The sequence below is a fragment of the Mytilus edulis genome, chromosome 9 (assembly GCF_963676685.1).
Source record: "Mytilus edulis chromosome 9, xbMytEdul2.2, whole genome shotgun sequence".
In the NCBI taxonomy this organism is placed as follows: domain Eukaryota; kingdom Metazoa; phylum Mollusca; class Bivalvia; order Mytilida; family Mytilidae; genus Mytilus; species Mytilus edulis.
In genome coordinates this window covers 29,419,904-29,445,051 of record NC_092352.1, presented here as the reverse complement: position 1 = coordinate 29,445,051, position 25,148 = coordinate 29,419,904, and the positions used below count along the sequence as shown (strand labels likewise).

General features: G+C 32.4%; 1 long non-coding RNA gene across 2 annotated transcripts; it reads left to right on the top strand.

The window, feature by feature from the left end:
* The first annotated feature begins 1,439 nt into the window (after positions 1–1,439).
* On the top strand, positions 1,440–23,754 carry LOC139488038 (uncharacterized). 2 transcript variants are annotated; one of them, XR_011655923.1, is made up of 4 exons: positions 1,440–1,683; positions 11,615–11,690; positions 19,807–19,933; positions 21,955–22,751. It is a non-coding gene; the product is annotated as an uncharacterized lncRNA (long non-coding RNA). The 2 variants fall into 2 exon arrangements; XR_011655922.1 differs by lacking the exon at positions 1,440–1,683 and having other exon boundaries at positions 11,213–11,690; positions 21,955–23,754.
* Positions 23,755–25,148: the final 1,394 nt, after the last annotated feature.

Below are 25,148 nucleotides of genomic sequence, written 5' to 3'. Positions count from 1 at the left end.
TATGTGACGATATAATATTAAATATTGGCTTAATTCTCAAATGCATGTCTCTTTCGTTGTCCACGTCGTAAAAGCTGCAGGCATGTAAAACGCACCGCAGCGATAATTTTCGCTGGATTATAAATTATTACCAAATTTGGTCTGATATGTCACTTTACGACAGAATTAAGTCTCACTGCTCTGACCTTTCTTCGACAGAAATATATTAGACTGAATGGTTTTCTAGCATGGGATATAAGGAAAAAAAAATCCTTAAGTAGATTTCCACTGTAAATAATCGATACTCAGGAAACCTTTTATTTGTGGAGAAATGTTTTTTTTAGTATCAAATGTTATGGAAAAAAGATTCCCTATCCATACTAGTCTAGACTTAGTATTTAAGGAGCAAATATAAGTAGACGAAAATACTTTAAAAAGAACCTCCGAATTTAAAAATATCAACAATGGCAGCACGGAATGTTATATTAAAAAGGCGAATGAAAAAACTTTCACTTAGATATTAAGATGATAACACAATATTGACTGTTGTACCCCTATTTTTGACATTTTTACTCTTTGAGTATGTTTGTTTTGTTCATGCATCGTTGACAATGTAATGGAATTTGATGCGACTGTCATACAAGTGAGAGGTTTAGCTAGCTATAAAACCAGGTTCAATCCACCATTTTCTACATTAGAAAATGCCTGTACCAAGTCAGGAATATGACAGTTGTTATCCATTCGTTTGATGTGTTTGGACTTTTGATTTTGCTTTTTGATTTTTGATTTTCCTTTTTGAATTTTCCTCGGAGTTCAGTATTTTTGTGTTTTTACTTTTTAGGGGTTCTTATCGTAAAAGAATGTAGCACCCTGTACCCAGAGACCAACGGACTTCCCGCCGACAAGGTTCAGATGCGTGGCGTGAATGAACAAATATATGACATTTCAAGGAATATATAATCGAGTATATGAAAGGGGGCATTAAAAATAAGGTCGATAGCCATAGACAATTATGCTCTAAGCCAACTGAAACAAACCAAAACAAGTCACCTAAAGCTACCACCTGCTCACTGTACTAAAAGCAAAACATATTGTACAAAATAACCCACTCAGGGTTACATTTTCATTATAAACAAGACATCTGTTTTAGTCCCCATTCTTACCGGACGTGGCTGTGTATTTACACATCCCACATAAAATGGACGTCTTTAACGGACACAAGCCAGAAAAACTCTTGGTCCAAAATCTATTTCATAATTTGTTCCACTCAAAAGATTTACTTTATTCAATTCCAAAAAAATATAGTGTAACATAGTATCTAAAAAGAAAACAATCAAATTTAAAAAAATTGTCTGAATGTTTTTATCACAATATTTTGTTCCTCGAATTTTACCATAATCATCGCATGTACAATATATAAAAATAAGGTTGCAAGATTTATTTCTAACTACAATAGGTCTGAAGATCTTCCTGGAATACGATAATTAGAATGGCAATTTATGAACATTCAATCCTTCTATGAAACGGCAATCAATCGAGAAAACTGCCCTTTCGGAAAACGACATTTTTTGTGAAGATTAGTGGTTTTGAACAATTACAACATCTAAACAACTAGAACAAGGGTCGACGCTTGAATAAATATATACGGTCACATGGACTTAACTGGATTTACAAACCAAAAAGGGAAATACGTTTAGCTTTGCGGTATGTATAAATACTATTTTACTACTGGTCAGAATGTTGACGTTAAATTCGATGCCTCGACATTTTGTTTTACATTTTTTAGGTAGTCCATGCGAGCATTTAGTGTATGCATGAGTGACAATGACGGGTAGTCAAATATTCAAATAAAATTGAGAATGGAAATGGGGAATGTGTCAAAGAGACAACAACCCGACCAAATAAAAAACAACAGCAGAGGGTCACCAACAGGTCTTCAATGTAGCGAGAAATTCCCGCACCCGGAGGCGTCCTTCAGCTGGCCCCTAAAAAAAATATATACTAGTCCAGTGATAATGAACGCCATACTAATTTCCAAATTGTACACAAGAAACTAAAATTAAAATAATACAAGACTAACAAAGGCCAGAGGCTCCTAGACTGTATTCATCTATAAAAAGTATTCAAAACATCGCTTCAATAAAAGACACAATCAAGTTCAAAGATTAGAAATGAAACGTCCAGTTAATCATACATGATTTACAATATCCTATGGTTAAAATACTACTGTCTGATCATGGCAAATCCATTCTATAATTCCGTGAGAAACATAGCAGTGCTATCTGAGAGACTTTGATTATCTGATGACGATTATATTGTTATTAATACTAGTTCCATGGAGTAATTGTTAATCAATATGATAAAGCTCTGTATTTATATGAAGACGAAGACGTAAATGCAGAATTGCTCTAATGCTAATGATCAACATTTGCGGTATTATATCTAAGGTAAATACTATTACATGTCAGTCTTCATGTCAGTCTGATATTTTTTATTTTAAAAATGACGACGACATTTTGCCCAGTTAACCAAATTAGATTAAAAACATAATTTATAACGATTTTATCCCAAACCTAATTGCTGGTTATGGTAACTGGTAAATATGCAGAGGCAGTGATATGTTATTGATAAAAAAAGTTTATAATTTGAAAACACTCTTTTATGTATGGCATAATAACATGAAATATTCTACCAACACATTCGCACGAAATTTCCAAAATGCTTTCGCATCAAATGAAACTGGCTGATAAGATTGTGACACTGTTGAATAATTGTAGCTTCCGAATGACATTGCATACTAAACGGTTACTACACAGTTACCGGTATGTCGTCCTCAAACCGATCAAAGATTTTAAAACAGAGGTACTAGTCCAGTAACCTGTGATTTTCCTTGACATGACTTTTGTTTAAATAAAATAAAAAAAAAAGATGTGATATGATTGTCAATGAGACAACTCCCCACTAGAGACCAAACGACACAGAAATTAACAACTATAGGTCACCGTACAGCCTTCAACAATGAGCAAAGCCCACACCGCATAGATATAGTCAGCTATAGGCCCAGGAATGACATTGTTTAACAATTCAAATGCTTGATTTACCATATAATCATGTATAAATAAAAAGGCATAAATGAGAGAGTGAAAGAGCAAATTGTGACATCGAGAAAACATATTTACCCTCTCAGCTACGTGTTATTTAATTTAGTATATTGAATAACTGACTTTTGAATTTCAAATTGAAGAGATGTAAAGAACGACGTCTTGGACTTTTAAAAACCATCCATATTTGATAACGTACACAATTGATTAATCGTTCTCGTGAAGAGTAATAGAGTACCGGGGTACATGTATGAGCTATTGGATAGAGTAGATTATTTCCCTCATATCAAACAATCAAAATCTGGCATTTTAACATGAAGTATAATAACACGATAATAAATAGAAGGTAAATCATCCAATTGCACAAGGTTTCCCTTGCTAGTTCTAACCCTTAAGTGTGGTGTGCCCTTAAATGTTTTAATGTCGGGTCTTTATTATCTGGCTCCAAGCACCAATGTCGAGAAATCAATGTTTGAAAAGCACATTTGTGGGTACTACCACCCTTCACTATACTTCAATCGTATCACGCTCTATCTAAATGTATTTTTTAATTTGTTTTAGAAGTTTATGAACTGATGAACGCTTCAGGTATTCAGTATATTTTATAACATTTTGGTTTTTGGAGGGTCTTTTAATTTTTCTCTAACTGGGTAGTGATGTAAAAAAAAAGCACATTGAGATAATGGGTAATGGGATTTTTTAGGTATGTTTTTCCGACGGTTTGGACGAATTGTTATACGTCTTTGAACACTGGATACTATAAATGTATTGCCCTTTGATGAATGTGTTAGGGAAGATTAACACACGAAGGCAAAAACTATCTATCGCTCAAGACGAAGTCGCTGGTGATTTTTTTCACCGATTGTGTTTATCACCCTTACACCTTCATCAAAGGTCAGTATGTTTTTTTTTTATTATTATTAAACGTAATGCCTTATGGTTCAACTCAACTGTACACTATGTGAATAGAAGGACAATTGAGAAGAAGAAAAAAGTAATGCATGTCTTGTGCACTAAATCCTACTATACGTCTGTATTATCAACTTGGCCAGACAAAGCATTTTTTTTACAGAAAAAAAAATCACGTTCAGTTAGTATAGCTTAGCAGAATTGTAAAATGCTGGGACTGTGATAAAGTGAGAAATTAAGACTACCATGGTAAAAAGGACAAAAAAAAAACCGACTAAAGGATACCTCAGAGAGTTCTTTAAAAGTTAACAAAGGTACCAAAACTTGTTCGCTTGATTTTAAGATTTGGCAGACGCGCGTTTCGTCTACATAAGACTCATCAGTGACGCTCATATCAAAATATTTATAAAGCCAAACAAGTAAAAAGTTGAAGAGCATTGAGAATCCGAAATTCCAAAAGATTCTTTAACTGTCAGAGATCGTGTCACTGTCCCTACAGGAGGTAATGATTTTGACGTCCTCGTTCCTATTGTACCTGAATGCGTATTAATATACAACTAAAATAATTCCCCCTTAGCGTTCTTTAACAGCCAGATATATCTATCTATGCGCATGTCATCTTGTTTGCTTAATTTTAAGGTTTGGCAAATAATTTATTTTTGTTGTTGATGTATGCTTCCTATTGTCCGAGAAGTTGTGTTTACTCTTATATACGAACACAGTCTTTACATAAATTTTGATAATCTTTTTCAAATGAAATAAATGGTAATTTTTGAAGGTATACTAAAATTACACCCTCTTCATTGTGCGTGTGGTTTTGATGCTCCAAAACCTTTATGTATTATATAAGTATCGGCACTCATACCACATCTTGTATCCATAAAATGTTTGGTTCCGAGCATATTCCAGGCACTTGCATATACTCACAAACGTGCATTCATATTGTAATGTTATATCCTACCCTAAACCACACACAACACGCTGGATTTTTGTAATTAAGCATTTTATAATTAAGACACGAACTAAAGCATGCGAAGTGTAATGAATTCTAACTGTAGGCAGCTACAACAGCCAAACAACAGCACCATTGAAGTACTACATTATAATTACTGTGTATAGAGCTTAATGAGACCATTTGTTCTCCAGCATTGTCATAATGAGTGAGGTTTCTATGAACTCATTATTTTTTACCTCAAGGATAAATCGTTAGTGCAGCAGATGATGGGAAATGGGCATTACTGTTTGTACATACTGCCAACTATACATGGTGGTAGTGACCTCTTTCAGGATTGACATTCAGATCTTCTACGAGATAAAACTTCGAACGTATTAAATGCAGTCGTCATTATTTGTTTTTACAATGTAAACTGATTCTTTCTGGAGTTGGTAAAGCTTAAAATGGGATCAAAGTAATAGGAAAAGGCATTAAAATGCCAACTTAAATCGCTGCGTATGTTACTATTTAGTTCATCGTTGCTGAGATTTGCTAATATTTGACATGGAGGGTCTGTTTCGCAGTTAATATTTATAAAAGTACGCGACCTTTCACTAAAATAAAAAAATCATTAATTATCGTTGAATATTCTTATTCACAGACTGCACGTCCACACGTAATGGCAAACATCTACTAGCAGATAAAATGACAATAGTTTAATGAACAAGGAAACGATAACAAATTATGAATCTTAATTTATTAAATAATGTAGATATGTAATCGTCGTGGAATACGTATATAGATATATTTGCAAGAGTACAAAGCACAGCAATTTAACATGTATATATTCTATTTGAATTTGGCGATAAAAAATCTGGAGCATACATATTTGAAGTCCTCTGGACAAGCATGTACTGTTATACAGAATAACATGAATAAATAAACAAACTATACATATCTAATCAGATCTTCCTTAACGTAGCTTGTGATAGAAATTATTATAAATTAAGGAATGTATCTCCCTCATGCAAAGCTCTGATTCCTTTCACGGATTTGGCTATACTTTTTGGACCTTTTGGATTATAGCTCTTCACCTTTTATATAAGCTTTGGATTTCAAATATTTTGGCCACGAGCATCACTGAAGAGACATGTATTGTCGAAATGCGCATCTGGTGCAAGAAAATTGATACCGTTAATTTTATTACTATCACTGGGTCGATGCCTCTGCTGGTGGACTATTAGTCCCCGAGGGTATCACCAGCCCAGTAGCCAGTACTTCGGTACTGGCATGAAAATACGGATTTTTGTGTTATTAAAATTTGCTGTTACAAAATGATAGAAATTATTATAAATTAAGGAATGTATCTCCCTCATGCAAAGCTCTGATTCCTTTCACGGATTTGGCTATACTTTTTGGACCTTTTGGATTATAGCTCTTCACCTTTTATATAAGCTTTGGATTTCAAATATTTTGGCCACGAGCATCACTGAAGAGACATGTATTGTCGAAATGCGCATCTGGTGCAAGAAAATTGATACCGTTAATTTTATTACTATCACTGGGTCGATGCCTCTGCTGGTGGACTATTAGTCCCCGAGGGTATCACCAGCCCAGTAGCCAGTACTTCGGTACTGGCATGAAAATACGGATTTTTGTGTTATTAAAATTTGCTGTTACAAAATGATAGAAATTATTATAAATTAAGGAATGTATCTCCCTCATGCAAAGCTCTGATTCCTTTCACGGATTTGGCTATACTTTTTGGACCTTTTGGATTATAGCTCTTCACCTTTTATATAAGCTTTGGATTTCAAATATTTTGGCCACGAGCATCACTGAAGAGACATGTATTGTCGAAATGCGCATCTGGTGCAAGAAAATTGATACCGTTAATTTTATTACTATCACTGGGTCGATGCCTCTGCTGGTGGACTATTAGTCCCCGAGGGTATCACCAGCCCAGTAGCCAGTACTTCGGTACTGGCATGAAAATACGGATTTTTGTGTTATTAAAATTTGCTGTTACAAAATGATAGAAATTATTATAAATTAAGGAATGTATCTCCCTCATGCAAAGCTCTGATTCCTTTCACGGATTTGGCTATACTTTTTGGACCTTTTGGATTATAGCTCTTCACCTTTTATATAAGCTTTGGATTTCAAATATTTTGGCCACGAGCATCACTGAAGAGACATGTATTGTCGAAATGCGCATCTGGTGCAAGAAAATTGATACCGTTAATTTTATTACTATCACTGGGTCGATGCCTCTGCTGGTGGACTATTAGTCCCCGAGGGTATCACCAGCCCAGTAGCCAGTACTTCGGTACTGGCATGAAAATACGGATTTTTGTGTTATTAAAATTTGCTGTTACAAAATGATAGAAATTATTATAAATTAAGGAATGTATCTCCCTCATGCAAAGCTCTGATTCCTTTCACGGATTTGGCTATACTTTTTGGACCTTTTGGATTATAGCTCTTCACCTTTTATATAAGCTTTGGATTTCAAATATTTTGGCCACGAGCATCACTGAAGAGACATGTATTGTCGAAATGCGCATCTGGTGCAAGAAAATTGATACCGTTAATTTTATTGTCTATGTACTATCAAAATGGGGACACAATGTAAAACAAATGTTCTAAAGATACAAAACATGAAAAGACCAATTGTATAAAGCAAATATATGCACAACTCCCTCCTCGTGCCAATTGTATTGGGTTCGTGCCAATTGTATTGGGTTCATTGCTTGGACAATACATTTATAGTTTCAATTTTTTTTAACTGTGGATGTCTCCAATTTCTATCAACACGTGCCATTTGTACTGATGGATACTCGTATGTTTAAAAATACCCCTTTTAAAAAGACAACATATAGGCCCTTCAAAGAATTGTTGCGAGAGTTCCTTATATAGTGTACTTGTCATTTTTTCTTGCATGTGCTCTGTTCTTATACATCCCGTCGTTGTGTTATTATTGTGTCATGGTAAATGATTACTAGTATTAATCTATGTTTGTTTTATAGTGATTAAGATAATAATACAACGTTGACTGCTGTATCCCTCTTTTTGACATTTTAACATATAATGTCTGTATATTTTATTCACACATCGATGTCAATAAAATGGAATTGTTTATTTTGTTCACACATCGTTGTCAATATAATGTAAGTGAGAGGTTTAGCTAGCTATAAAACCAGGTTTAATCCACCATTTTCTACACAAAAATATCTGTACCAAGTCAGGACAGTTGTGCATTCGTTTGATGTGTTTTGAACTTTTGATTTTGCAATTTTGATAAGGGTCTATCTGTTTTTAATTTTCCTCGGGAGTTTTACAGTATTTTTGTGATTTCATTTTTTATACATTGCGTTTATCACCCGATTGTGACAGCATCAAATTCGATATTTTATCTTACTGTTACTCGCAACACGACAGTTGGTACTAGTGGAGCAGATAGTGCTCACTCTACCGGAGTTAAGCCTCGAGTTTGTTGAGTATGTTTTTTTCTAAATCTTAGTTTTTCGTGAAGTGTTTTGTTGACATTGGTCTTTTTGACAATAATAGTTGCTGATTGACGGGTTGAATGTTCTCCCGGTTGTTTGTCCACTGATCAATTTCATTAGAGGTATGTTGAGATAAGATAACATAAAAAACGTTTATTCAGCCACAGTTTCGCTTGTGGATGACTATAGTCCACAATGATATCGGTTCAGTACGTATAGCTCAGTACTCGTATACTGGCACGACAATATGTCATATTATTTGAAATATGTTGTCTGAAGTTAGAAATTTATTTAAGGAATGACTGTAATATTTTTTCTGTCTATGAAGAAATAACATAAAAAAATGGTGCACATTGAATAACGCGCGTAGCGGGTTATTTAACAGTGTGCACCACATTTTTTATGTTATTTCGAATAGACAGAAAAAATATTACAGTCATTTCTTATAATTTAATTCTAAATTCCATTTTAAACCGTAGAAAACCATGAAAAAACGTTGATGACGTCACGGTCACATGTCTAAATTATGTATATGGGCTCATACCAAAATAACGTCAGCCAATCAGAAGACGCGTTACATCCAAAATTAAATTATTCTGAATTAATGATTGTATCTTCTTGTGCATAATTTGTGTTATATTAGCTTTCCACAGTTAAAGTTATATTAGGTTATAAAGTTGTATATACTTAGCCTTGAGCATCAATGAAGGGGCATTACATATCGATATTCGCAGCTGGTGCATTGAAATCGGTACAAATTATGGTATTGATATATTTTTTTGATGCGTGGGGACTTTGGTATGGATGACAGAAGGTTTTTAGTATCCGTCTCCAGTGGCAAGTATTATATTCATATGCATGACTAAAACAAATAAATAATTAATACTTGAAATATAGTTTCTCTCAAATAGATAGACCGGTACGAATAACTTAAAGTAGAGATATTTTGGTTCGCAACAGGCTATATACATACACGTCAGAGAGTTGTTGTAAGGGTGTTTTGTAACAAGCTAACTGTTGACCCGTCATGGACATTGCTGTAAAGGTGAACATCTTTGCCGTTCAAAGAGAGTGACACCCTCCGTAATTCACGAGGCTTCTGGTTTAACGACACAAATCTTCTAGACGTGGCTGCGTATTTATACATCCCATCGTATCCAATCGAACTGCACTTCAGGAAGGGTATCTACTAGACGAGAAAATTAACGATTTTCTTGACCTCAATTAACACTAGGGGTGGACATCGTTTGTTCTTGTGTCATGTTTTTTCTGTCTCATTCTCGCATAATCTTAACAATTGTTATTCATTACAAAACATAAACACTACAGAAAAAAGGTCAATACACACATGTTCACTAAAAGACATAATTTCAAAAGTCACACCTGTAGTGTGGGTTAACTATACACAAACAATTATGATATTTGATTTTGTTGTGGAAACTATTTTCATTATAAGACAAATCCTGTAGACAGGTGTAAGAAATAGTAATTTAATTTTTCAAGGTGTTATAATGTAAATTCACAAAATTTGTTCGTAGATATGGTCAGATATGGCTATACTTTAAAATCAAAAGCACTATTTAATATTAGATATAATGTTAAAAATATAATGTTTTAATTGTAAGGACGTATAACTGTGAATGTCGGGTATGTGCTGCTACTTTTTGAAGAATTAGACGACATCTAATAACGCATGGTTTTGATTTTTTGTTTAAATTAAATAGACCCTACATTTGATATTAAAAAGTAAATACAATTTTAAAAACGAAAGTTCAGAATTTAGCTTTGCAATAATTTTGCAAATGACGGGATTGCGTATGCATACATCCTTAAATGATGAACGGATTTACGCTTACCATATACGTAATAAAGTATAACCAATTTTGTACATACGAAGGAAAAGCGAAACCACATTGCAGGTGCTATCAATTCATAGATTTTCTGCTCTTGCGATTATTTCCATATTATGCGAACCAGTAAAAACTATGGAAAGTATTGTCTTGTGTGCTTTACAGATTTAAACCTTCTTATGACAGTATTGTGCAAAAAGTAGTGTTACCCCATTGATATGAGGTGTATAAACTTTACTTGTGTCCCTTTATTTTTATACTGTTGGCAGCTTTTAATATAATATCGGTTAAATGAATTTAACTTTTCTAGACTTGGTGGGTTGCAAGATTGTGGTCTCATTGATGTTTATCCCACATCTTCCTTTTATTCACTTACATTCATTTGTTCTTGAAGGGTTGTTACATTTATATTAATAAAAGAGGGGCGAAAGATACCAGAGAGACAGTCAAACTCATAGATCGAAAATAAACTGACAACGCCAAAACAGACAAATTGTTGTCTGTTCTATGATCTCTTTGGCACATTCACCATTTCCATTCTCAATTTTAAATGATAGTACACAAGACACAACATAAATGACTAAAGACTAAGCATTACGAACCCCAACAAAAACGGGGGGTGATTTCATGTGCTCCGGAACGGTACGCAGATTCTGTTCCACATTAACTACATATAATAACGTTTATCTTAATAGATACACATAACAATTTACATACTTGACGTTGTTATTTGTCCCAAGTTGGATTGTAACTTTATCCTTTTCTCCTAGTCGATTGCGAATGTGACCTGTCACTTTACCCCTATACAACAAGACAGAACGTTTATAATAACACTATCTCCGATGTTTAGAGGTAAATTATGGTCTTTCTCCTAAATTCTTTTTGGATGTTCTTTACATCTATTGACATTGGCCATGTTGGACGAAAACCCATTACTGAAAGAAACAAAAAAAAAAAACTGTAGTGGAAAATCAAATCTTATGCAAAAACATGACGCTAACACAATAAATTGTATAATTATGTAGTATCCCGTCTTTTTAAAATTTCATGCACAAATATTTCACGCATGAAATCAACAGTAGTTATCGGAAGTTATGAATAGCAACTTAAACACGCTTCATCAGTTTGCTTAAATGAACACACAGGAAATGTTTAAACAAATTCCGGAAATATCGAATGCTTTGGCAACGACATGCGTTTAGTTACATACACATAATATGTTTAGTAATATAACTCGGGGAAAACAACTGCTAACAATGCTGTAGCTTCGTTTTATTTATTTTGATTTCTTTAATTATTGCGTTTCATCACATCAGTTTTTATGTTTCATAGATTTATACTTGGCACATCTAAGAAGCTTGGTAAAAGTGGCACGAGTGATAAGCGTTTATTATACAGATCTATACAGGTAAGATAATAAAGTTAACGGTACCAATTTTCTTTCATCAGATGCGCATTTCGACAATACATGTCTCTTCAGTGATGCTCGTGGCCAAAATATTTGAAATCCAAAGCTTATATAAAAGATGAAGAGCTATAATCCAAACGGTCCAAAAAGTATAGCCAAATCCAGGACAATACCTAATTTGGAAACGTCATCGGGATTGGTGAACAACTTCTAAATTAAGATGAAAACCAACAAAATATATATGTCTATACAGTAAATTAATTGTTAAAAGGTATGACAATCTCGTGAATGTGGTATTCTCGGTATTCGTTGACTATTTACAGTTTTAAGACACATGGATAATTTCCGCGAGTCATATGTCAGTGACAGTAGCGCTATATAGGAAAAGGCACCTTAAAAATTTGACTTCAATCGTCATAGATCACACAAAATTAGTATTTCAAGGCAATAACGCAGGCGACAGTTATCATTTATAGAGTGCAATAGTATATATAACAAGATTTGTAACGCTTTTAAAATGAACACACGAAAATGTTTTATTAATCAAATGAATAATTATACAATTGTTTGCAGATCTTTACCGTGTCATATGTTGCTAACATTTCTTGACATTTGGTATAGAAGTGCCAACCTACGGTCATCATGAACCTTAGGTTACTGTATCAATGATGTATACCCTACTCCCAATTTTGCTCAATATTTTGCTGCCATCAATGTTAAGAATTTTTAATATAATTCTTATGGCACATGTTTCTTCAAACCTCTTTGACATCGAACTCTGTATTTATACTATTCAATTTTTCATTTTAAATTTTAATTAAGATGACCGCGTGTAAACTGGTACCGTTTGATCTGACGTCACCGGCTTGGTTTTTGTCAGTAACAAGTGTCACCCACTAGTAAATAAATAAATGATTTAACCACTTTGTATCAATTTTACTCAATATAATATTTTCACTTCAAAAGCTCAAAGCTTTGTCAATTTTATGTTATCATTGATTTGAATATCCAGAATTCAGTCATTATATGCCACCGGGACGCGGCAGGTTAATTCCCGCCAAGTTACATTAAAACCTTAAAAAATAAGTTATTTGATTGATGATGAAGAAAATGAATTTTGTTGATGTTGTATGAAGCTTCTCCCTACCGCATCGACTTATTCTCGATTCTTTGAACAGATTTTCAGATGTTACAAAAATAATGAATATTGGAAAATGTAAGGGTCCATAGGCGGTAAGGGGATTAACAAGCATTCATACAGCATGAATGATTAATGGTGTTCATTGGCTATCATAATTTACAAACAGAAATATTACTATATTAAATAATAATTTAAATTGTGACCTTTGTTGACGTATCACAATGAAACACACACACACACATGATACATTCGGGAAAAATGGACCAGAAAACGGATCAAAAGTCTACCGTTATTCTATAAATAATTAATTAGAGCATTCAAGTAAATTATAAAAATTTATTTTAGGGATTTACAGTTATAAAAAAGCAATCTGCTCACAGCGCTCTGACCTATCTCAACATATGATACAATGTAGAATTCTAATGTGAAAACAATGGATATGAGATCGGATAGTCCAAATAATTATGACGTCTTGGGAGACTATTTTAACTTTTTGTTTTGACGCTTTCCTGCGACGATGTAAGGCGTCAAAGGAAAAAATATAGCCTTTCACGACGTCATAATTTTTTGGACTAGAGACCGGAGCAATCAATCTGTTAGTTTTCCATTTGGGCTACCACAAATTTACGCTGTATTGGAAAACAAATACTAAAATTAAGTCATATTAGTGTCATAGTTAAACACACACGCACACTAAACCATATATGACCTATTCCATTTAGATTGAATGTACAGTGTTGGTTTCCAGAACAACTGTTCTATCTTCTCTCATTATCATATCTCTTGGGCTCACATTTTTATTTTCAAAATGAGACATTTAAAATTCCTAACATCCTATATACGGTGAAAATTGGGCTTCATTTCCTATAATTTAACGCTGATAGATGTGATGCCAACTGTAATTCGATTTAAGTATGTTGTTTGCAAATTCATCTCAGCATGTTTGTAAAATTTTAAACATACTCGTATTTTAATCCAGCCCAAAACATTTGTTCTTAACGAGACGGTTTCCCCCAGAGTCCTATAACGTGTTCGATTTCACAATTTTTATCATTTTACCATCATGAATATTATTATTATTTATTAATGATTATTATATTTTAAAGTGTGGGTTAATAGGTATAAAATCATCAACTGAATATTCCGAGCCAAGTGACAACAAATGAAAAGTACTTTACAGAAGGTGAATCATGTTGATATTAAGAATTAAAATTTTCTTTCTGTGTTCCTCCATTAATTATCGTCATTTAATATTCAATGAAAAAGACAGTTGGAATACCATAAGAATATGTGTAGGTAACAAACAAAATAATATTTTTGTATAATTTGGAGAAAAAAATATAATACTAACTGTCCCAAAGTTTTTGTTTGTTTGGAACAACTGTATCCAAGAAACATTGAACAATATTTTTCTGGATCACGAGAAAAGTTCATGGTGGTCTATTTTTAAAAGCAATGTGAAACTATATTGATGATCATTGATATTAAAGTGTTCTTTATTGCTTATTATAGGCGTAAATGCTTTCACTTGATACAACATTTGTAAAATTATGTACTTTGTTGGTTATATATTGCTTAAGCATGTACATTTTTTTAATTTAATTGCATTTAAGAGAACAAAATATTGATCACCATTTGACATTTGCACATGTTGTATGGACAGAAATAAAACGACATTCACGGTTAGAATGTATCTCACTTCATACTTTAAAAATAAATATTTTTTTGGTATAACTAATATATTGGAAGCAAATTAATTAAATTTGTACTATGTAATATAATTTAAATTGATGAAGTAGGTGTCATGTGTATTTTGATATTACCAGATGACGGGAATGTAATTTTTATCTTACTTTCTTAGTTCTATATTGTGTCTTTTTCGTTATTTTATTTCTATAATTTTTATACTTAGCAGTTTAACAAAATGTATGTCTATATATTACCTATGAAGGCTTAAACAACCAACTATATTTTTTAAAGAAAAGCACACCTGTAAAATTTGTTCTACAAATTAAAAAAAATCTATTTCTTTTTTTGGGTCAATTTTGATTCCACCATTTTCATGATAGAGTTGATATAATATAAGGTTGATATGCAGAGAAGTATAATATGTATAATATATATATATATACGCGTGCTTCATTAAAGTTACGTTTGGCTTTCCTGTTTTCTTTGTAGGAAACATTTTTTTTTAGATCAGTTTGATTTTAAGTTTTTTTCGACGCAACTTAATTTGGAAGTGAAAGTATATTTCTCGGGGAAGTAAAATTTAAGAATTTATTAAATAAGTTATGAATTTAATAAATATTTTATGAATGAAAGGGTCCTTTGGTTTTCCGCTCATTTTCCCCAAAATAATTAATATTCTCTAATTAGAAATGTTGCTGCTTATCTTTTCCATGTGCTTTATAGTTGATTTGAAAGCTGTTTTATTCTTTTATTATTATTACACGTGTGTATTTGTATGTATATTATTAAATACAGGTTAGAACCCTTCCATAAAAAATAACAACCATTGTCGTGTCAGAATACTTAATTGTTCAAAAATATTTTAGAAAATTATAAAAATATCAAGAAGGATAATACAATTTCTACGGTTTGAGACAGAGCATTCATGAAGGACTCTCTCTTTTCTCTTTGTTTGGAATTTATACATTTACGCAGTGGGTTGGACCTTAAAATACGTAGCCCCGTATAAAATTGAAAAGACAGGAGAAATGCTAAACTTTATATGTTTTTCTTATATACACGGAAACATATTCAAAATCCGATATTCTAAACAATATAAACCCTCTTTGAAGCGTTCATTATACATGACAATTTACAACATGAAGTTTTTGATGTTTTCTACAATATTAAAGACTCCCGTCTGCAACACTGACAGAATTTCCATAGTAAATAAAGGTATATCAAATATCTCAAAACCTACAACAACAAATCGCATCCAATAAAATATTCAAATATAAAATAAAATACTTCTTATAGGACGAACTAAATATATAAACTTAATGAACCAAAACATTGAATTCCTCAATGGACCCAAACTTTACTTCTATCATGTAAAGGCCAAATACACGAAAGCTAATTTTTCTGTTACAAGCTGGGTCAAAAAGCTTAACTAAAAAAGTATGTAATTATCTTAAAGCTGCATGGAAACTAAGATTGCAAATTATCTACTAATATGTTATTCATATTATTATAAGTTAACTCTGCATTATTTATTTTATTTAATTGTTCTCTGTATTCTGTCATATATGTATATACCTTGTATTATGCTAAAGCAATGTTGTTGCTAATGCAATAAAGATTCGTTCATTCATGTCTATATCGCTAATATTATTTATTTCCCTTTCAGAACATTGTTAACTACTTTATTTCTTCTCGTCCTAGATGTGGTCATAACATTGACAAGCCGAGGTCATTGGTCCTTCAAAGGAACAGCCATTTCAGTTATTCTTAGTGAACTTGCATTGCTTTGTCCTCTATTTTATTCGTATTGTACATTTACTTTGGTTGCACACCGAGCAGACATGTACTTTCTTCGATACGATATATCATCATGATCATGCATGTCTTCACGATCTTTTTTTTTGAAAAAGTGACATGCACGTACATGGTACACCGTGTAGTTAAAGCAGATACATTATAGTTTGTATGCATGCTTCATAAATATTTATACTTTCCAACTGTATGGAATATGTATATATATAATCCCCATGTGTATGTCTACAAGGTTTCAAAATCATTCAATTTATATAAACCGTCCATAATATTTCCTTAAACCATAGATGTAATACAAATATGCCTGTTCTAGAATAAAAGATTAAGCATTTCATTTCAGAGCGCTTCTTAACCTTTCAATGTTTTATTCAACATTTGTATTGTTAGAATTTATATTTATTTTTTAATACAACTGAGTGGGCAGTTGTATATTGGAAATAAGTCAGATGTGTAACTAAATTCCACTCGAAGCGCTTGGTTCTTTCAGGATACACGTGTATCCGCAGACAATGGCAGATATCCAAACGAATTTTATTTGCTGTGTATGCTATGCGTTTCGATACTTAAATTTGTCTCTTATGAAAATTTGAATATAGTTTCCAATTTATTTTTCTTGCAGTAAGGTGCTGCAATTAACAGATATCAAAGTCTTCAAGAATACAAAATTAATTATAATGCAACATTTACGGATTTTGAACAGTTATTTCTTGCCAATAGTACTTAAGAAACAAAGATTGAAATGAAAGTATGAACATCGAGAAGTAATATACCCCAACAAAAAAACTCATCTAGTGTGTCGGGAGATTAACCTTAACCTTAACCATTTCTCTTTAAACTGAATGTTTCTCGTGTTCCAAATTAATACCATGAAAGTACACAAATGCATATACCCGTGAAGACTTGTAGTCCAACATCCAATACATGGTGTAGCTTCAATTACAAAATTCGGAAGTTGGGAGCATCGTATATATATATATATTCGGAAGTAAGTTGGGAGCATCGTATATATATAGAGCTTTTAGAAAATTTTGGACAGTGGTTCTCTAAACTAAATCACAAACATCTATTTCATAGATGTACTAATAAAATTTAAAAACAAAGATATATTTCAGGGAGAAAAAATAAAAACTCCTTTCTTGACGACTGCATGGTATGCTATCTGCGTCCCAGATGACCACATGCAGTTATATGCTTTACTTGTTACGACAATCTCTCATCTTTTTCAATTTGTGAATTACCGAATGCTACTCGTCTCTATATTTTTTTTTACATAGAATGACGTGAGCGTCGGGACTGAACTGCGCATGCCCTATTTTTACCAGAATTTCTATGGTTTTTGGTTAATTTGTGTTGCTCAATCGTTAGTTTGTTGTGTAGTGTTTTTTTTTTTTTTTTTTTTTTTTATCTCTGCCGGTCTCTTTTGGTAGTGTTTTTTTTTTCTTTATTTTGAACCATAGTGTAATTTACTTGTTTTATTGGTAAGGTTGGACGAACTCCAAAACCGGCTTCAAATATGGTGATATCGGGGTTGGTGGGATGTGGAGTGGGATATGTATAGTTTTTTTTAAATGTTTTATGAACTCATCCTGCAGTTTTCAACCAAGACCCTTAGGAAAGTTCGCAGAGATATTGCACACACGTTGAAATTGACGTGTACACCTGTTTTATAAAATTGTTTCCGAATGTTTTCCTTTTTCCTAAATTTGAAACATCTTATTCAGTAAAATTTACAAAAACATGGTATGTTTGTTCAAGGTCGAAATTATACGTCCTTGGTTTGTGTCATCAACTCCTATGCAGTTATCAAACCAGATTCCTGAAACTTTACAGAGTGATTGCACCCATATTTAAGTTGTGGGTCTGTTATTATTGGGTTATTTTAGGACCCCCCCCCCCCCCCCCCAAACTACATTATTTTTTTTAAATAACACTGGTACTTGAATATTTAGCATAAGGTGAATGTGATACTTTGTGAATGTGATACTTTTCAAGAAACAAGTTTACAATATTCCTATAATATTAAATATGTTTAGTGCTTAAAATTTCGAATGCTGTAAAATGCAAATATGTTCTAAACGAAAGCAAAGTGTTATATTTATTAACATTTATGATATTATCCTTTCTTCGTATTTTTTTCTTGTCCAACACGTACAAAATGATTAATGGAAAAAATGGAAAAAGGCCTAACTAAAAGAAAATTTTACTTCGTTATAAATTCTACCTCCGTTCGTGTAATATTAGTTACAATGGTTCATGCATTATCTTAGTACAGAATTGCTTAAAAATATATTTATATATAAAAAAAATAAAACACGGTTAAAACATTGTAAATTCATTCTTGTTGACAATACAAAGAACATGTCTTAATGTCTAAAAACGAAAGAATCTAGACATAAAAATTCGCCTGACGCTTATTGATTAAAGAACTGTTTTGTCTATGAAACTATTTGCTTATATAAATTGATGTCCTTGGTCATGTCGATACGTAAGTTAATAGCAAGATCGATCTTTTGAGCTTTAATGCTCCTTGTTTATCTAAAAAACTTAAAATCAGAAGAATCCTCCGAAATGTTATTATGTTTTTACTTGAATATTTATCTGATAAAACGTATACGTCACAGTGTTTTTAAAGTATATGGGATAATGATTTATTTGATGTGTGTTTAAGTATTCAACATAAAACGTAGACAATAAATAACGAACATAAAAAAATATTTAATGCGCAGCACGTTCCGAGAATTCAAATAAACCAATTTGTCGAATTCCAGGATATATCTCCATGTTTTTGTCCTATTTTAAATGTAATAAACTCAAGACAGATGTTTTGTTAAACCTTGAATAGTGTCGCGATCGTTTTGTAAAACCTCAACAATGTCGCATAATTTTAATTAAACCGAAATAATTTCACAATTAAACATGTGCATTAAGACATGAAAGTATTATAGTAACCAAACTTATCTAACAATTTCAATAGAAAAAATATATTAAAATGTAAATAGAGACAAGAATAAAAATATATAAGTAAATTGATATAAAATAGACCCAAAATCAACAATACTTTTTAAAATGTACAGATAAATACATTGTATATACATGTAATCCCTAATAATTTTTCGTCTTAAATGCATAATATATAGTGTTTTTTTCCTGAGTTTTAACTAATCTCCTAGCACATGTGAACTCTAGCGACTTTGACTTTGTATACAAAGTTTTGCACAACGTAAGATTTCAAAACAAAAATATCCTTCCTGTCTGTCTGGGGTTTTCGAAGAATGGACATGATAGCGGACGAACATTTCTACGCAGTTTTTATAACAAAAAGTTTAATTAGACTGCAAAAGATTATAATTTTACATTAACTCTGATTATAAAGTTAAAAGCATATTTGAGTTGAATAAAAGTGTGTCATGTTTTTTGTTTTGTTTTTAGAAAAATATGTTGGACTATTTTTAATATTGAAACCTATTTTTACAGAAAAAAATAAGGACAACGAAAACCACAAAAAGTATGCATTCATCAATGGCAATATAATAAAACAGAGTAAAGATTCGATTTTCTTGAGAACCAGTAAGCATTCAAAAATTACATGGACACGAAGGAGGTAAAATATTTGAAAAATATATTTCTACAGATTCTGCAATTCATACATTTATATTTTTTTGGAGTTGATTTTTAAGACCGATAATTTGCATGATTTCACATTTACTTGCATTCGATATTTGAATGTAATTTTTCAGAATAAGTATGTTATTAACCATTTTGTGAGCATGGTGAGAGACTGTTTTTTAGTGTTGATTTGTATTAGTGATTTATCTGACATGAAATGTCCCTAATGAACGTTGATCTAAACGTACCGTATTGTGAAAGCAAGGAACGTGCATTTTTTTAATGTTCATTTTCTAAAAAAAAAATCATCACTGACAAATAATATTCTTATTTAATTGAAAAAAAATGTGAATTCAAACCTTTAAGGGACCTATCAATTAACTTTATGGTTTGAGTGACGCATTTTGTCATTAATTTTGTTCACTGGTGCACGATAAATGTTCAATGTACTCCTTCATCCGTTTGTATCTTGATATCCTGTACTATTGTAAATACTTCAATACACATGATACAGGTCGATTCAGTTGAGCGTTAACAAATTAACATGCTTTACAAAAAAAGAAAAAAAAACCGGAATAGATTGCATCTATTGCAGACGTACTGAAACTTGAACGTTTAGGGCTATATTTGGTACTGTCAAATGAATTGTCTCACACTGAGCTGCATAAATCATTTGCATAAAAAATCCTATTAAATGTTTTTGGCGACTGAATGATATTGACAGTGTAAAAGTTTTACTGATATCAGTTAGCTAAATGTCAAAACCATTACACAACGTATAAATCAATATTTCTCCTTGCCTACCAAACTCAATACATCATTGTTTACAATACAAGATAGACGTGTCCTAAATTATCTTGGCAGTTATAAACTTCAAAACCTTAGCTATGTATGCCGCCAGCTGGCTAAATGAAATGGCAAAGGTTGTTTGTTGTTTCTCTTACATATCATTTGTGCGTGACTGAGGAGAAACGCAGTCATTGGTTGCTATGAAAAAAGACAAGAAAAATGGCGAATTCACTACCTTTTTATCTGGTGTAAAAATCCACAATAATACATCATAGAATGGCATAATCTCCCAGGCGAGTAATTACATCCAAATGAATGCACAAAACACGTTATGCAAATATATATACACCACCATTTTTATGCATGCAAACTTTATCCAAAAACATCAACATTTAAAAATGGTAAATGAGCTCAATTATCCTTGCACGTAACTGTAATCTGTTCGTACAACCATTGTTTTGATGAACAAAATCAACCTTCTAGAGGTCTCAACGGTAATACACATAATTACATTACGCATGGATGGTATATTTATTTTATCTGACACACATTCTTCATGTTCTTAACAGATCACACTTGAATCATTTTACATATCAATTATCAATTTATGGCGATGTGAGCCCTTTTATCTCCGGTTTCCGATTGGGTCGTTCTGGATTTCACATTACAAGGCGGAGTTAGCTTATAATATATTACCCAGTTGCTGTCAAACTTGTGACAGATTTAGGTCAACCGATAAATACAACCACTTGTACATTGATTTTTTTCTCTCGGTTTGAATAGGGTGAAGTCATGAGAAATGTTACCCTAACATCCCACGTTTGTGTATAAATATCTAACAAACCAATTAACAAACGAACACCTATAGACACAATTTTACTGCTTTTAATAATTTGATGTCTTGGCACTAATGGTATTTTTCACGTGGTATTTTTTTATTCGATTAGTCATGCTGAAACTATGAATGGATATAGATACAGATTTTTGTTCGAAATGACCCAATGACATTGCCTATATAAAAGAAACTAGGCCAATAAAGTGGTACACTTCGAACAAGCCAGTAGTTCAGTATTTTGGTACCCAGGTCAAATATGTTTTTTGTTGAAAAAAATTGCTGTTGCAAAAATTTGGAATAGTCGTTTAAAATTAATTACTTGAAGGTATCTCCTATGATTCATTTTTATCAGCAATTCAAGGTGACTTTAATAAAACGTTTCCATTTTTTAGTCCTCTAGCATCACTTCAGAAATAAAACTGAGAATGGAAGTGGGGAATGTATCACAGAGACAACAACCCGACCAAAGACCACAGAGGCCACCAATGGGTCTTCAAACACAGCGAGAAAAAACCAGCACCAAGAGGCGGGCTTCAGCTTGGCACTTAAAATGTGTGTACTAGTTTAATGAAAACGGACGTCACACTGAACCCCAAAATATTTAAATGAACATAATTTAAAAACAAATTACCATGCGAGACTATTACAGAGGCTCCGGAATTTGGACAGGCACAATAATGAAGCGAGGTTAATCTTGTTTCTACCTCTAGCTAATGTAGAATAAACAAAGACGCAGCAAAACGCACAGTCCTATTTAGTTTCAAAGAGGTCACAGTCCGATGTCCGATGAGGTAACAAAAGAAACTAAACAAATTGACAATAACTCATTTGCATGGTGCAGTTAAGTTGTTCCTTTTTATTAGAATTATATTTACCATCATTACCTACGTTAACTTACATGATTACTTCAACAACAGTTGTGATAAAAAATAATCTTGAACTACATTTAAATTTTTTAATTCATGTATTAGGCATGAGCTGCAAAAATTTCTTATCTGACCCGATTTTACCGTATAGATGCCGGATCGATGAAGCTACAGTTTGTCAAGTGAAATATATATTGTTTATTTCGGGTTTGTTTGTATCGCATTATGTACATATTTTTTAACATTCCAATATGACCATACTTAAAAGTATTTTAAAATTAATTTGTATTGCAATTTACCTAAATAAACTGTATTTGGTTAAACCTTCTGAAGTTTTAGGCCCAGTCAGTTTTTTCTAACTTCGTAATATATTTGGTCTTTTTATCATTTTAAATCGTCTAACTGTCTTTTAGTAGACGAAACGCGCGGCAAGGTGATATCTTCATGATTAGATTATACGAAAGAAACTTTTGATGGCAGTTTTCGACATTAAGCACACCAGGTGGTGTACTCGATACATCAGTCTATCTAAAAATGTCCCCAATGTTGACTAGGGTATAGATATGGTCATATTGGTCTTCTGGCGACCAGAACGAAAACCATTGTTAAATTGAAACGCCTGTTTGGCTGTGCAGGATGTATAAGTACGCAGCCACGTTCGGCCAGAATCGGCACGTTAAAACCTTTGCAACAACTTTTAGAGTATTTACTGCTGATTAATACTCATCAAACATGGCATTAACATCAACCTAACAATTTATCGTTCTTATTCGGATCAAGATAAAAAAAATTCAAGCTAATGAAAGGGCGACAATCCTCGTTTATTTCTTTAACTATTTTTGAATTTTGTTAATGCTACTTGATCGCACACACATATATGCTGAAAGTAAATGTGATAATCTCGTATTTAATTACCAGACACTGTAAGAACAGTTTGTTGTTTTTGTATGTTGTAAATGCTAAAAAAAATTCCAATGTTTCGAATAAGAAACTACACAAACTCGTCGACCTCAGTAGATAAATGCAAGTTAATACAGTTCAGACTGAGTTCAGCAACACCCTACTCTGAATTGAAACTACGGAATGGAACTAACACCAGGAACAATACAGAATTTATATAAAACGCTAAAAATAATATGCTCTTAGGATTAAGCATAATACAGATAAAACATTCACCATATTGCTCAATTCTGTTGTTTTTTGTTTGTTTTTGTTTATGATAAACCAATTAACAGAGGAGACTTAATACAATTGAAAATGACTCGCGGAGCAAATTTATGTAATCCATTACATAAAGATCAATAAATAGATACATATATTTGTTTATGTATTAATTAATTCTTTTGTCATCATATGCAGGCCGTTTCATGATATATATAGTTATGTTTTCATGATATATATAGTTATGTTTAACATAACTATATATATCATGAAACGGCGAGTCATTTTCAATTGTATTAAGTCTCCTCTGTTAATTGGTTTATCATAAACAAAAACAAACAAAAAACAACAGAATTGAGCAATATGGTGAATGTTTTATCTGTATTATGCTTAATCCTAAGAGCATATTATTTTTAGCGTTTTATATAAATTCTGTATTGTTCCTGGTGTTAGTTCCATTCCGTAGTTTCAATTCAGAGTAGGGTGTTGCTGAACTCAGTCTGAACTGTATTAACTTGCATTTATCTACTGAGGTCGACGAGTTTGTGTAGTTTCTTATTCGAAACATTGGAATTTTTTTTTAGCATTTACAACATACAAAAACAACAAACTGTTCTTACAGTGTCTGGTAATTAAATACGAGATTATCACATTTACTTTCAGCATATATGTGTGTGCGATCAAGTAGCATTAACAAAATTCAAAAATAGTTAAAGAAATAAACGAGGATTGTCGCCCTTTCATTAGCTTGAATTTTTTTTATCTTGATCCGAATAAGAACGATAAATTGTTAGGTTGATGTTAATGCCATGTTTGATGAGTATTAATCAGCAGTAAATACTCTAAAAGTTGTTGCAAAGGTTTTAACGTGCCGATTCTGGCCGAACGTGGCTGCGTACTTATACATCCTGCACAGCCAAACAGGCGTTTCAATTTAACAATGGTTTTCGTTCTGGTCGCCAGAAGACCAATATGACCATATCTATACCCTAGTCAACATTGGGGACATTTTTAGATAGACTGATGTATCGAGTACACCACCTGGTGTGCTTAATGTCGAAAACTGCCATCAAAAGTTTCTTTCGTATAATCTAATCATGAAGATATCACCTTGCCGCGCGTTTCGTCTACTAAAAGACAGTTAGACGATTTAAAATGATAAAAAGACCAAATATATTACGAAGTTAGAAAAAACTGACTGGGCCTAAAACTTCAGAAGGTTTAACCAAATACAGTTTATTTAGGTAAATTGCAATACAAATTAAATTTTAAAATACTTTTAAGTATGGTCATATTGGAATGTTAAAAAATATGTACATAATGCGATACAAACAAACCCGAAATAAACAATCTATATTTCACTTGACAAACTGTAGCTTCATCGATCCGGCATCTATACGGTAAAATCGGGTCAGATAAGAAATTTTTGCAGCTCATGCCTAATACATGAATTAAAAAATTTAAATGTAGTTCAAGATTATTTTTTATCACAACTGTTGTTGAAGTAATCATGTAAGTTAACGTAGGTAATGATGGTAAATATAATTCTAATAAAAAGG